Source organism: Anastrepha ludens, chromosome X (genome assembly GCF_028408465.1).
Source record: "Anastrepha ludens isolate Willacy chromosome X, idAnaLude1.1, whole genome shotgun sequence".
In the NCBI taxonomy this organism is placed as follows: Eukaryota; Metazoa; Arthropoda; class Insecta; order Diptera; family Tephritidae; genus Anastrepha; species Anastrepha ludens.
Window position 1 is genome coordinate 61515122 of NC_071503.1, and position 15516 is coordinate 61530637.

Consider the following 15516-nt stretch of genomic DNA (forward strand, 5'->3'; position numbering starts at 1 on the left):
TCACCATAGGCAAGCTAGGAGTATAAATATTTTAGGAACAGCTTTAAAGATAGTAGCAGGAACTCCCGACTTTGATGACTTCGAAAATCTGAAATTTCACCAGCAAAAACTAACTGACTCAATTGAACAACAGGCAGTTATAAATACAAAAGTACAAGAAAAAATTAATAACTTAACAGAATCCGTAAATAAAATAATTAGATTTGCAAAAGAGAAACAGATCAATACAGGAAACCTCTATCAAGCATTACTCACAAGAAATAGAATTATAATCTCTGAACTCGAAACATTAATGTTGTCTATTACACTCGCAAAGATTCAAATTATAAACCCAACAATTCTTGACTCTAATGACCTAAGTCAAATTTTAAATGAGCACTCTACAAATTTAACTATAACAGATTTAATTGAAATAGCCTATGTAAAAGTCTTTTTAGATCATAATTTTGTACACTTTCTTATCAAGTACCCAAATCCTAGCGTAATATGTAAGAAAATAACCATATTCCCCGTTCAACATAATGGAACGATACTTGACCTCGAAGAAAATAACAACGTCGCAGATTGTAGTAACAATATCTTAGCAATTGGAAACTGCACCGCTACTCTCACCTCTACATTCTGCAAACAGCTGAAATCAACAACTTGTGCGCAGCAACTACATTCTGGAGGTATAGCACACTGTAAGACTCGTCCCAGCCACCTGCAGCCGCTGATGGTAATTGACGATGGTATCATCGTTATCAACGAAGCTACAGCTACAATACAGATGAATAGCAACACGGATAGAGTCATCCACGGCACACACTTGCTGACGTTTGATGAGGAAATCTACGTGAATGGGTCTCTCTTTGAAAATACCAAAAACATACTCAGGCGTCATCCAGGCCCAGCAATATCGGCAACCCTAAACATAACTGGCCACCGAGAGATTTTAAGCATGCCCTATCTTCAGAGGCTGAACTTTGAGAATCTTCAATATATTGGAAACATCGAAAAAAAACTGTCAATATGGCCTATGATGTTTGCAGCATCTCTTGTCACTCTGATCATCGGTCTCGTCGTCTTCAAGGTTCATCAAAAATGCAAAGAGAATAAACAACAAATCTCGATACGAGCTGTCATCGACACTTTGAGGAAAACCGAGGACGGCCTTCAAACTAGTGAGGGAGGAGTTAACACATCCGGTCAGACAAAGTCAACGACTGCAGTTCTGCACGATCAGCAAAGCTGCAACAATGTTTAATGCCAATTATGCCAAACTCCACAATACGTTGCCGTCAACATTCCATGCGCCGTCGCGACGTTGAAACATTATCCATTCAGCATATTCGCTGACACAGCGATTATAGGTCAGGGCTAGCTTATGTTAAGAATATTTTGTCATTTATATTTCAGTACGGATTTGACCAATAAAGGAACAAGTAATAATTCTATTTCGCTGATTTAACTTCGTGCTAGAGATCACAAGTGAACAGCCCGAGTATATTAATTATTAACTTGTACATGAAAATCGCCGACACACGTGTATTTTTATTTTTTATCCCCTTTCCGAAAAAGTATATTTGGTTCATAGGACAGAATGTGTGTAACACGGTGTAATGTATTATTTTCAAAACTAAATATACCATATATACTCGTATATTTAAATATATCATATACAAATATTGGTACTTTTAATCTCGGTGGTGCATTTGGGCTCGGTTTTCGCTTAAATTTTTCTCCATTTCGTGAAGAAGCAATTTCTTTTAATACCGCGCAAATTTTCTAATCGTATCTCATACGTACAATATGGATACATATATTCGTATAGTCGACGCCGTGACGGAATTCGAATCCGATTTCAATGGCACACCGTCAAGTGACCATTCAAAATTTTCACGGCGGATACAACAGGAGGAGTTGAAAGCAATGTGGGAAAAAGCCGAAGCTGCATATGATAACTTGCTTTCAACTGAAACTCTTGCTCCTAAGGATCTTGCCGGGATAAAAAGGAAAAACAAAATGTGTTACCACACATACATATTGCACGGCATGTCGACAATGACTGATCTCTCTGCGAGATTGGAAAAAGCAGACCAGGAAGGCTTACTTATAGCAATGCGTGAACACATCATTCACCTTCCACCGTGTGATACTTAAGTATTCAAAACCAACATTCCGCGATATGATCACGGCCATTTACATTTTAAATAAGCGCCTTACCGCGGTCGAAAAGCTATTCCATCTCAACCAGAAAACGCAGAGAGAAGCCAGAGACATAGTGAGGAAGCGCCCGCTCATTAACGACGGCTTTACAACGGCATGGAGAAATATTTGCAAGAGATACGAAAACAAACGGAATCTAGTTAATACGCAGCTAAATATCCACTTCAACCTGCAGGCAGTCGATTAAAAAGCTGCAAAGAGACATAAATAATTGCATCTCATCCCTTCAAAATCATCAAATTGATATAACAAACTGGGATGCAATTATTACGCATATATGCTCCACGAAATTGCCCGGAAGCACGCTATGCTGGAAACAGTCACCAACGTAAACGCAGTCCCCTGTCAGCAGTAACGTCAAACTAATGAGAACCCCATGTAAATGAAAAATTACTTCATTTCGTATCGTAGTATCGTATATTTTAATGCAGGATTTTTGAAAATTCCCGTAGAACCCTGTCAGCTGATTGCTCTCTCACCACACAGTGTTGCCAAGCAGTACATTTCGAAATCATTTACAAAATAAACTTAGAAAAATTATATTTTGTATTAAAATAACTTAAAAACACTGCTGAATAAAGTTAATTATAGATAAATGAACTACAGTGCACTCGCGATAACTCGAACTAATTAAAACAGGCGCTGTTCGATTTATCGAATTTGTTCGACTTATCAATTGAGTGTGCTATGTTAAAAAAACAGTCATCGATATCGATTTTTTTCAATTAAATTTATTTATTTATTTACATATGGATATGAACATGAATATGTTTAAAATAATTAATTCGTTTCAATATTTTTCATCAAATATTTGGCAGCCTTTGTGTCAGTTACACAAAAAAAGTCAGCTTTAACAGAAAAGTTAGGCCGAAAAGAAAGTTGTAATGTGTGTTTGTCTTTTCTTGCCTGCAGCAATGTTGAATATGACTTTTTCACGCAGCAATTGAAGAGTGTTAACCTTTGCGGGGCTTACTTGTTCAGTTGTGGCCCACCTTATTGATAGAGCTAACTGCCTCCTCAGATGATATCCGCTCACAAGTCTCAGTTGTGTTGTTAAACTCAGACTCAGAATCACTAGTTTCAATTATTACTTCTGTGTCGGTAAATTCGGCACCATCATTCCATTTGTTAACATCATAAAGCGTAAATTCGACCTGTAAATTATGTTTTTCATGTTATGTTCTTTCAAGATGAGTCCACTTATTGGGTAATTCTTTTTTCTTTGGGACAGAAACCATTTGTATAAAGCGACTTTCATTTTAGGAAACTCAGAAGCTTTTAAAGTTCTCCTCTTCCCAGGACCCAAAAACGTGTTGTTTACTGCTTTTAAAATTGCCTTGTCTTTCTTTTTTATAAGAGTTATGGTGGACTTGGCTACCCCATATTCCTTCGCTAGAGAAGTAACACTACGTCCACGTTTAATTTTGTTAAGGACTTCGGCCCTCTCTTTTAATGTTAAACACTGCAACCTTTTACGATCCATTACTCACGTGCACTGATATACTACAAATGACAAATTTAAAGCAATTTGGTCAATGCAAGATGTTGTTCCCAGAAAACTAACGGGATATTAACGTCGAAATATTCATATGGACAATACACTAGTATACATATAATTTATATACATATACTATTACATATGTATGTATGTACAAAATGTACATGTTTGAAAAGAATGTGTGTACAAATAAATTTGTTTTTTTGTTCGAGTTATAGCGCTTTAATATTGTTCGAGTTACAAACTAGTCAATAGGGAAAAAAATGTGTTCGAGTTAGCACGTCGTTCGACTTAGCGGCTATTCGAGTTACCGCGAGTGCACTGTATTTGCATTTGTTGCTTTTTGGCTTGGGTTTATTAAACAATGAAAAATTGTAACTGACAATGCGGATGTGTGAAAAAGTGTGTAAGCAAAAATATCAGTAGCAACATTGTGTAGATACAACCAAACACATACACACACAAACCGATGTGTTGTTTAAATATGTAACTAAAAGAACGCAGTTGTTCTCTATGGGATGAGTTTTGCTAAATTTTGTGCTCATTAGGGGCTGCGGTAAGGGACTTCGTACGTCGGTCACTGTTTTCAGCATATTGCTTTGGGAACAAACGATAGAGAACAAAGCTGAAATCTCAAAGTGGACAGACACAGGGACACATTTCTAGGAAATAGATTTCAAACACTTGAAACCGTGTCAGGCTTAAAAGAGATTAAAGCCTATAAAGCGCCCGTAAGCTACACCGAAAAGGATGGGAAACTTTCAAGTAAGTGTTGCCAAACATATGTGCAAACTATGTGTAAATTATGACCACAAATTGCAAAGTTGTCCAAAGTTGCGCAAATTAACGGTGACCAATAGAATCACGTATGTCTAGAGCAACAAGTGTTGCTTGAACTGCTTAACGTAAGGACATACGGTGTCAAGATGTACGAGCTCATATAATTACAGCACGGGTCACTCAAGACACAACACGTTCCTTCACATTCCGGCAGTTCAACCAAAAGCAATAACTCTTAGGAAAACCAGAGATCCCGCTAATGACCTACCCTCAACATCCAAGGAGGCCCTAAAACGACACGATTCCAATAGGCCAAAGGATAACAGAATACATAATTTTAAATCGTGGTATTCCAATTCGGTGGCTGCCATGACCGAATGGGTTGGTGCACGACTACCATTCGGAATTCAGGGAGAGAACGTCGGATAAAATCTCGGTGAAAGACCAAAATTAACAAAACAAAAAGGTTTTTCTAATAGCGATCGCCCTTCGGCAGGCCATGGTAAACCTCCGAGTGTATTTCTGCCATAAAAAAGCTCTTCAGCTGCTCTCTTTGTTTCACTTATGTATTCCGCGGCTTACGACGAGACCTTACTCGACAACAGAGCCCGTCGCTTTTAATCTGTCGTCGTGCACAAAGCTATACTTGCAGAAACATGGAATTGGTACAATGGGCAAATAAGACTATTCTGCGACATATAGTATATATATTCCAATAAGGACAAAGGGGTTTTATTAGGAACAGCCATTGTAAGCACATATCACAATAATGAAAATTTTGCAGCACGAGCATTGATAGATTCTGGTTCTGTGTGTTCGTTTATCACTGAACGACTCAAGCGTTATACCGAACCACTACGAAGCGTAACCAAGAAGAAAAGTATATCGTTTCAATACCCTTCAAACGTAAAGCTAGGACCGTCACTTAAGAACGCCTGCTCTCAATTCTTCCGGAATGAGACGAGTCTCGCGAAAAATCTGTCCCTGCAAAAGGAATATATTAGAGTGGTGGCAGAATATGAAACGTTAGGTCAAAAAAATTAAAATCAAAGTACCTGCAGATGCAACTGACCATTACTTTTTACCTCATCAGGCCGTCATAAAGTAAATAAAAATAAAATTACAAGCTGATATGACTGTCCTGATCCTCCGCTGGCAGCTATACAAGTATGTCTTCAATAGCGATATTGAGAAGATGTACCGTCAGATAATAGTCAGCAATACACATACCAAATATCAGCGAATAGTTTTTCTCACTTATCTGAAAGACCCAATTAGTTTTATGAATAAAATACTGTTACTTTCGGCATAAATTGTGTTCCTTATCAAGGAATAAGGACATTACTTCAATTAGCTGATGATGTTGAAAGCTCCTTTCCAACGCTTACTGTTTTAAACGCTGTTCGGCGAGGTTAACTTTCGTTATAACATTTAAATTAAATATTACTTCAAAATATCAGACGACAGGAACAAGAATTGTCAGCCAGCGTTAGGTAAGGCTCTTCGAACTTTAGTAGATTATTGTATGTATCGTTAATGTATATCGAAATACAAATAAATAATTGACAAGGACAAAATACGAATACACTTGTTATGGCGCTTGCATTATTCAAAAGCAAACCTTCAATGTCCACAAAGGCAAACTTTTTTCTGCCAGGCTCTTTTCCACAAACCCGACAAACGAGTGTAAAGTGGTTTCTGTAGATTTGCTTTGTTGTACTAGACGTATTGTGCCGGGGAGTACTTGCTGATAGGTATAACAGCACGCCCCGTAAATACTCGTCGACAATCCTTTCTAGAACTGTAGTAATCCTGGACGTTAAAAACGCTTTTAACACAGCTAGTTGGCAGCGTATACTAGAAGCCCTCATAAAAGTAGGGGCTTCTCTTTATATGATCAGAATATTTGGGAGCTACTTTTCGGCCCCTACACTGAAGTTTGTTGTTGTTGTTTACGTGGTTGAGTATTTGTACTAAATAGTCTTTATTAGCGGGCGGCCGCCGTAGCCGAAAGGGTTGGTGCGCGACTACCATTCGCAATACACAGAGAGAACGTCGGTTCGAGTCTCGATGAAACACCAAAATTAAGAAAAACATTTTTCTAACAGCGGTCGCCCCTCGGCAGGCAATGGAAAACCTCCGAGTGTATTTCTGCCATGAAAAAGCTCCTCATAAAAATATTTGACGCGGCTCCGAATAGAAGTCCTACACCACAGTTCATTTTAGAACCGTTAGCGTAGATTTCGACATCTAATCTACCAATCACTTTCCTCCATTCGGCTCTCGGTGGAAAACGTACCATAAAGTCTTTCTTCAAGTAAAGGTCGGGGATTGTTAAGTCTGATTTGTTTTTGAGCAGTGTTCTCTATACAAAGATCTTGCTGTGACCGTACAATCTTCTTGTCCAGCTTCCTATATCTCTGAGTCTCATGTCGCGTTTGTTTTTATGTAAAAGTCTAGTGGTAACAGATGTGCTAGCATGTTAACCGCTTCAGTAGGGCAGGTGCTAAGCGCTCCTGTCGTTAAGATATGTGCTAGTTTTTGTATCTTGCTAAGCTTGGTTTGGTTGTATTTCTTTTGCATCGCGGGTCACTAGACTAGTGCCGCATATGTTACTATCGGTCTTACGGTCTGTGTAGGATCAGTTGGATAACTTTGGTTGGAGACCCCATTTTGTACCCAACATTCTCTTACACGTGTAAAGTGCTATCTTAGGGTTTTTACCCGGTATTCTATATTGGGTCTCCAGCTGAGTTTGGGATCAGGGATAACTCCCACGTATTTTGCTTGTTGGGTTAGCGTTAGACTAACTTCGTTTAATTTTGGGAGATCAAAGTCTGGTATCTTGGTTTCCTTAGTGAATAGGATCAGTAATGTTTTGCTCGGGTTTCACTTACATCACAGTCTGGGGCCCAATTGCTGAGTAATCCCAAATCTCCTTCAGTAATCTCGCTCATTATTGTGAGATTCATTCCTGAAACCATAAGCAAGTATTTTGTTGACAACTAATAACCAAAGCAGAGGGGATAGAATTCCCCCTGTGGTGTTCCCGTGTTGACAGAGCGTTTGGCTGTGCTCCTGCCTATCTCTCTCCTGATTTTTCCAGTTTTAATCATATTGAGCGGTATCTGCAGATTTTCCTTTGAGATGAGAATGTTTGGATGTGGAAATTGTAGTATTTGTGATCTTTTCTCTAAAATATGCATCGAGCAATCGTTCAAGAGTTTTAAGGATAAAAGAGGGTAGACTTATTGCTCTGAAGTCTTTTGCTGTATCACCTGACCCCACTCCATATTTTTGGAATATGCCCAGCATAATACTTGCTTCAATAAAAAACTCTAGTCATGGAATCGTCGTTTCTGGAATATTCTACAGCATGGCCGGGAATATCCCATCCATGCTCTCATTATAGTTTCTGTTTATTGAAAGTGTGTGTTCATGAGATAATCTAAGGTATCGGCTGTGGACTTTAACCATACCCCTTTGTCTTTCCTCAAGAAAGAAGTACAGGGGTGTTCTTTGGATAAAAGCTTTCCTAATCTAGTCTTATCTTTGGTTGATTCAATGGAAGTGCATAAATTTTTCCAAGCATCGGTCTGAGCTTCCTGATTGCTTTCTTGTATTGTTGTTTAGAGTACTTGTGTTTGTAGTAGATGGTGAAGGTGCCTCTTCCATTTTATTAAGTTGATTTCAATCTACGTTCCACCAGGTGGGATAAGTGGTTTTACCGTACGTGGCAGGACATGAAGCTTCAAATCCTTCCGTCAACGAAACTTGGAAAGTAGAAACTTTTTCATTTAAGTCTTAACTTGTCGTTATGGTTTTATTGGTATGTTGAAGTTTAGACCGGGCTACTCTGCTGAATATGTGAAACTTTATTCTTCTTGGGTTTCTAAAAGGGGTTGGTTTCTCTAGCTTAAGATTGATATCGAAGAGAGTCCAATTATGGTCTGAAAAGGATTTCTTGTCGGATACTCTCCAATTTCTTACTATTTGAGAATTGTTGTTTTTATATGGGGTAACACCTTAGACCTCCTTTCAGCCTAGGAATTTTCCAAGCTCGGAAAAGTAATGGTTGGAGTAGTCCGCACGTTACATATGCCTAGATTGATGTAATATGTCTTTGTTGCTGAGTGATGATATCATCGAGCCACTTGTTATTGTTGTTGTTGTGCTCTTTGAAACTTTTTAGTTTTGACTCTCTCAGACCAAACCGCATCCTGTTGTCAAATTTTTGTAACACTGGCAAGCAGTCTTCGTTTATCTGCTGCGGCTTTTCAGCTTTCACGATTGCCTAAATGTTCAGCGGCACCGCAAGATTGTGTGATTTCAGGTACTTTAGCACGTATGCACCGTTGATGTCCATCACCGGTATCCAAATGCGAGCACAAGGAGGGCAAGGTGTATCATTAGCTGGGATAAGCTTAAGCTTCAAGCCTTCCAGTGCTTCGCTGATCTCAGCTATGCACTTTTCGAGGAAAATCCTTGAACAGTCTTCATCGCACTTGATTACCCTACAACCACGAAGTAATCCTGCAGAATCGAAAAGAGAGAGAAACGCCCAGTGCTCCAACTACATGCTTGTCTAGCACGATCCTGGAGAGTTTGGCTTCCACCTGCCCCCACCTCTACAGGACTACTCTGCCGCTGTTGTTGTTTTGACCAATTAGTGCGAAGAGTAGGTTATCCTAAACCACCTCGCTAAATGTTCGTTGTTTTGTTGATGCTTCAATGCTGTCGGACACCTTTGGTCTCTTTGGTGCCTGGTCGATCACGTCATGTGATCTGTTGCGTTTCGTCGCAACAGTTTTTTTGAGGTTGTCTTTTTTGGGGTGTTTAGCTATGAAGTCTTCAGGGTCTTTCACCGCCTGTTGGTACTTAATCTTGCAAGCCGCGTCGTGCTTATCAGCTGCACCAGCGAGTTCATTTTTCTATGACTGGTACTTCCCTTACTCTTTACTGACTCAGCCGTATCTTGGCTGGAAACCAGCTGGTTGTCCTCTTCTGAATACGGTATTGTGTCGCAGCGCGGCACGAATTTGCCTTTATCTTTTTTTCAGTTTTTGTAGACAGCAACTGTTTCTTAGGGTTGCTCTACAATTTATGATAAAAAAGGGTAAATAATGGGGTCCTTCGCGGCAGCGCTCCATATCGCGGTAAGGCCACATTTTCTCTCGAAGGCGGACAGGTATTCGATAGAGAAGCTCCTTGACTTGTGAATTGGTTGCGTTTTGGTTTTCGGAATCACTCCAAGAACGTTTCCTGGGAACTTGGACGTTCCACCTGAGATGGCATAGTTCCTTGGTTCATTGATCCTATTTTAACCCTTTTAACGCGGTAAGGTATACAACCGACGAAAGGGTTGAGGTTTAGATCCGACAAAAGCATAGAAGAGTACAATGTAACAGCAGGGGTAACACAGGTATCAGTTTAAGGCCCTTTAATATGGAACCTTAGTCATTAGGCTCGATTTATTGAATTTAGGCACATTGATTCCCGCCCATGTTCTACCATCTTTTAATTTCCATCGATTAGTGTACCATATCTGGGAAGCGGGTTGGAAGGTGATCGAATTTTTTTCCAGGCCCTACGTTACTAAATACGCACTTGGAAGTTCATAAAGAGAATGGGTTTTGGAGATAATGTATCCACCTTATAAACAATAGGAATATGTCGGAAGTCTTCTAAGATCTCTAAATGCCCTTTCATATCTCCACATTTTTGATCTGAGATGCCTTTCAATTTTAGGGCGCTCAAACGTGTTTCTCTTTCAATTGGTGTGCTCCGTTGCTCATGCATCCGTTGGGCATGTTCTCCTTGCTCCTGTTGTACTGACACAGATGAGCCGGTACAATTTAATGTTTCCATGCTATGAAAGTGTAGGTGATTATAAGTTTAACAACTGTAGGGAATATCCATTACAATTAGGCCGGCAAAGCGGAGAGAAGTCCTTAATTGTATACGTGAAAAAGCTGTGTACTAAGAATTGATAGTGTTATGTCAACTGAAGTGCTTAAGAAAAAATTAGAGGAATACGAACAACTATCGCCAAAGAAAATGAAGATTGACTCAAAGTATGTTTTTCGATTTGCCAAGTTTACTGAGTTCGCTCTGGCCCCAGTACGAGGATCGGACCGCGTTGCCGGCCTTGACTTGCCGAGCGCTTACGATTTGAAAGTACCAACGCGTGGTAAGGCGCTTGTGAAGACTAATTTACAAGTTCAGATGCCAGAAGGATCATATGGTTGAGTTCTCCGCGTTCTGGTCCGGCAGTTAAGAATTTCGTTGATGTTGGTGCGGGCGTCGTAGACGAAGAGTACCGTGGGAACTTGGGTGTTGTTTTATTTAATTCTGACTTCAAGGTGAAACGTGGTGATCGTATCGCACAGTTTATTTGAGAGCGCATATTCTATCCTAGCCGCCGTAGCCGAATGGGCTGGTGCGTGGCTACCATTCGGAGTTTACAGAGAGAGCGTAGGTTCGAATCTCGGTGATAGACCAAAATTATGAAAAAGTGTTTTCTAATAACGGTCGCCTCTTGGCAGGCAATGGCAAACCTCCGAGGGTATTGCTGTCATGAAAAAGCTCCTCATAAAAATTATCTGCCGTTCAGAGTCGGCTTGAAACTGTAGGTCCCTCCATTTGTGGAACAAAATCAAGACGCACACCACAAGTAGGAGGAAGAGTTCGGTCAAACACCCAAAAAAGGTGTAAGTGCTATTACCTGTATATATATATATATTATATCCTGAATTGGAGGAAGTGGATAAACTTGATACTGAATTGGTGGAGCTGGTGGTTTCGGTTCAACTGGAGAAAATAAAGTTCCGGTTAAAAAAGGCAATACACCAAGGGAGTCTGAGGAGAAAATAGTTGTACAATAACTTGTAAAAGTGGCTGAATCTAAAGTAGACGCTGTCACAACTGCAGACACTGAAGAGGTTGAAAAAAGTATGAGAATAAATCTTAGAGACCGCCCATGATAGTACGGCTACTGCTCACTCCTAACACAAGGATGAGCCTATGTTTGTTGATGACAGAGAATTAATTTTAAAGTCATAACTGGTTCATAAGCGATAATTTATTCCATTCTTAGAGAGAAGTTATTTCATCAATAGAGATACATATATATGTGTGTTTTCGTTGTCAAAAGGATTTTAAAATTAAATGTTTCCCATAATGCGGGCTTATTGTAAAAGACAAAAAAAATATACCATTCTGAGGCTCAGTCCCCATGTCTTTCCAAAAAGCCTTGTCAAGGCAAAAAATGTTCTTGTGGCTTTTGCAGTAACTTTCTCAAGATGAAAGTTCCAAGTGATTGTTGTCAAGGTAGTTCGTTTCCGTGGAGATTCGGAGAGTCGATTCATATAGGACAGGCCATTTAATGTCGATGTTCCTTTTCCTAGGGAACGCCAGCTTAAAATGGGTTAATAGATAGCCCTTTGTCGGTGCACCATTTGTTTATTACACTGAGGCCTAGTAGCATGCGGTTAGAAATGGTCTCCTCATGGCAGCCTACTATATACTACCAAATCGTCTATTACTAGTGTTCAGAAGAGGAGAGAGTACTCTCCTTTGTGGACAACCTATTGTGGCCTTGATAGACTTTATTCTTCCTCTTAATTCTGCATTGATCGTTCTGCATTCCAGCATCGATACAATCCATCTGTTGATGCGTTTAGGTACGCCCTTTTGAAATAGGGCATAGTTAATTACCTATATATATATATATCTCCTATATTATCAAAAGCTCCTGATATGTCAATAAGAGCGCAAAGTACGATTTGTTTTTACTCAACACCGTTTTCCATAATAGCTAAACGACTGTGTATTGCAGTCTCAGTGGGTTTATCTTGTTGGTAGGCAAATTGAAGTTGATGCAGTGGAAAGTAAGTTGTTCTCCCAATTACGGGGTGAATGCTTCGGTTTCTAGGGCATGTGCAGATTTAAATTTGTTTTTCTATTCTTTTGGTGCTGATTTTACATGGCCATATGGCATCTTAGTCAGCCATTTTAAATGTTTTTTTTTTTTCTTAGTAATTACTTAACTATTGTACATTAGCTTAAAATAGTTTGTAATAATGTATCCATTCAAAGACAAATAAGCAAAAAATAAATAAAATAAAATAAATACTCCCTTTACCTCAGCCCATTTCGTAGGTATGTCACGTAGCAATAGACTTACTTTACCATATATAGTCTAGACAAACTAGGAATAATGTACTGGAGATTTGTATGGAATGAATGTAAATGTAGCCCATTGTACCCGAGTTTCGTGGAATAGCTTATTACCCAGTTTTAGACCGTCCCTGTCAATAGAAGTGTCTAGTTCTATCGACATAGAAGACTCATGTAAAGCATGACATTCCGGGAAAAGAGTGTCCAAAGAAGTTGACTGCTTTCCTCTGGGTTTTTGATGTAGCAACTATCTTGTTAGAGTGATCTTTTAATAACACTTTCTGGAGACGGACAGCTTTCGGAAGATTTGAAATCATTTCACGATGATCCCCTCAAGCTCTTTTAGATTTCCTCATTTCTTTGTAGAAGTTGGTTAGAGCGGTTGAGTAGGATATCCAATCCCCTGTTTACTTAGCTCTGTTCCATAATACTCTGCTGTCATGACGCATGCTAGGAAGCGCACTGCTCCACCAGGAAACATCCTTTCATGTTTTTTTCGCTTTTTCTCGACAACTTTAATGAAATGGAAACGTAATTTGTGAGTGGAATTCATTTGCTTCCCTCTCAAGCTCAGATTTAAGGAATAACAGATGCTTAGGATAATTAGCACTTTTTTCTATATTAAAGTGAAAGACGTGCCAATTTGTATTTCTTGAATTTCTGTAAACTATCATATGCGGTACGATAACACCTATATCCAACCTGATAAGACAAGGTTTTTCTTTTTTTTGTTTTTTGGGGGAGAGGAGGATAAATATGTGAGAAACATCCTATTGATGCCGTCGCGCCAATGATATGTGAGGTACGCTCCACTAAAACAGACCTTCTCTCTTCGGCTGACTTCCACCCCGGGACCAAATTTGGACTACATCGAGGGTGAAGCCGTGATTGTGGACAACAACCACAAAAGAAACCTGTGTCCAGGCTCTCTACCTATGACGTAGGGAGGTTATACGTCGCTGATAGTCTCCATTACTCCATTAAGAAGTTATTGGAAAGTGTGCGGTAATGTCAAGTGCGTTACCGTCTTGTCTGCGTATGATATGGTCCAGAGTCGTTAACTCAAGCGCCCGTAATTGTTCTCGGTATGTCTGCGTCGAGCTCCTCTGGAACACTGTTTCATGTTCAATTCAACTCATGTCGGTGTGATCAGACGCAGCACAGGGCGTTAATATTATTTTGCTCTAGCTTCCGGTACTGAAACAGAGTTACGTCACATGAAACGTCCTTCTTAACTATGGACTAATTTTAAATAAAATAAACAAAAAAAAAAACGCGAATTGAAATACCATTTTAAGAACTTTTTTTTTCCTCATGCCCAAGCGCATAAACAAAAAGAGAACTCGAAACCATACGATATTCTTAAATAGAACGATTTAAGCAAACAAGTGATAAATATAAATAAAACATCAAATATACAAAAAGCAACGAACACACAACCTACAATTGCATTAAGCATACCATCTAGCGAAATAATAAAGGAAGCCGCCAGAAGTAGTGAATACAGGGGAGACAACGAATATGATTTAACATCATTTATTCGCGAAATAGAAATGATCCTCCCTCTATTCGAGAGCAACCCAGCGCTGCAGCTCTTCATACTACAAAGGTACATAATTAACAAAGTTCAATGAGAAGCCCCCAAAAGCATTCGGACATTAGGGAACAACCTTACATGGGAACATGGGAAAATATCAATTTGATACAAAAAAACCAACTGAATTTTCACCAAAAGCAAACGAAAGTGCAATTCTTAGTATGTTTTTAAATGGTATAGATGCTTCATTATCAAGCATTATACTCAGGGAATAATAAGGGAAGCCGCCAGAAGTAGGGAGTTCTGGGGAGACAACGAATATGATTTAGCATCGTTTATTCGCGAAGTTGAAATTATCTTCCTTCTATTCGAGAGTAACCCAGCGCTGCAGCTCTTCATACTACAAAGGAACATAATCAACAAAATTCAATGAGAAGCCCTCAGAAGCATTCGGATATTAGGGAACAACCTTACATAAGAACAGGGGAAAATATCAATTTGATCCAAAAAAAAAAACCAACTGAATTCTCACCAAAAGCAAACGAAAGTACAATTCTTAGTATATTTTTAAATTGTATAGATCCTTCATTATCAAGCATTATACACAGTATAACGACTGGGTAAAACCAATAAAAACCCCTCAAAATTACTACCAAGAAAATCGTGGGGAAAATTCTACAAAATCCAAACAAAGCTTTAATAGTCGATCAAGACAAATCAATCGCTATCAAGATATACCCAAACCAATGGACGTAGACCATATTCAAGCACACCTCGACTCGAATGAATACGATGAGACCAATAACACGGAGGAAAATTTTCAATTGCCAAGCCATCAACAAGTTTACCGGTAGTCGAACTGACGATAGTAGATGAAAAAATAAAATGTCTAATAGACACAGGGTCGACAATGTCACTGATCGATGCAAACAAACTACTAAAATATAAAAGACTAGCGGACCCTCACCCGCTTCGCTGGGTGAAAGAAAAATATAAATGAAAAGTGTTCTTTGTTTTTTTCTTGTTTCATCATTTAATTCATGCTCGGCCATTATTTTGTGACTTATTCTAATAACAATGTTTTATTTATTTTAGTGACTTACTCTAATGATTGTTAACTAACAACTTATTCTAAAGCCTTCTGATACACAAAATTTTTGGTTTTATTTTCATGCGGTGTATAAATATAAAATAACGATGGTTTCCCTACTCGAGAATATCCTACATACAGTTGCTCATGTCCAAAGCATGGATAAGTTAGGTCAATTCCACATAATTGAAGTGTTTGACCTTGTGACTTATTGATTGTAATAGC

At 39.0% G+C, this 15516-nt stretch overlaps 1 pseudogene; it reads left to right on the forward strand.

Moving 5' to 3' along the window:
• Positions 1–521: 521 nt before the first annotated feature.
• On the forward strand, positions 522–11370 carry LOC128870129 (deoxyuridine 5'-triphosphate nucleotidohydrolase-like; annotated as a pseudogene).
• Positions 11371–15516: the final 4146 nt, after the last annotated feature.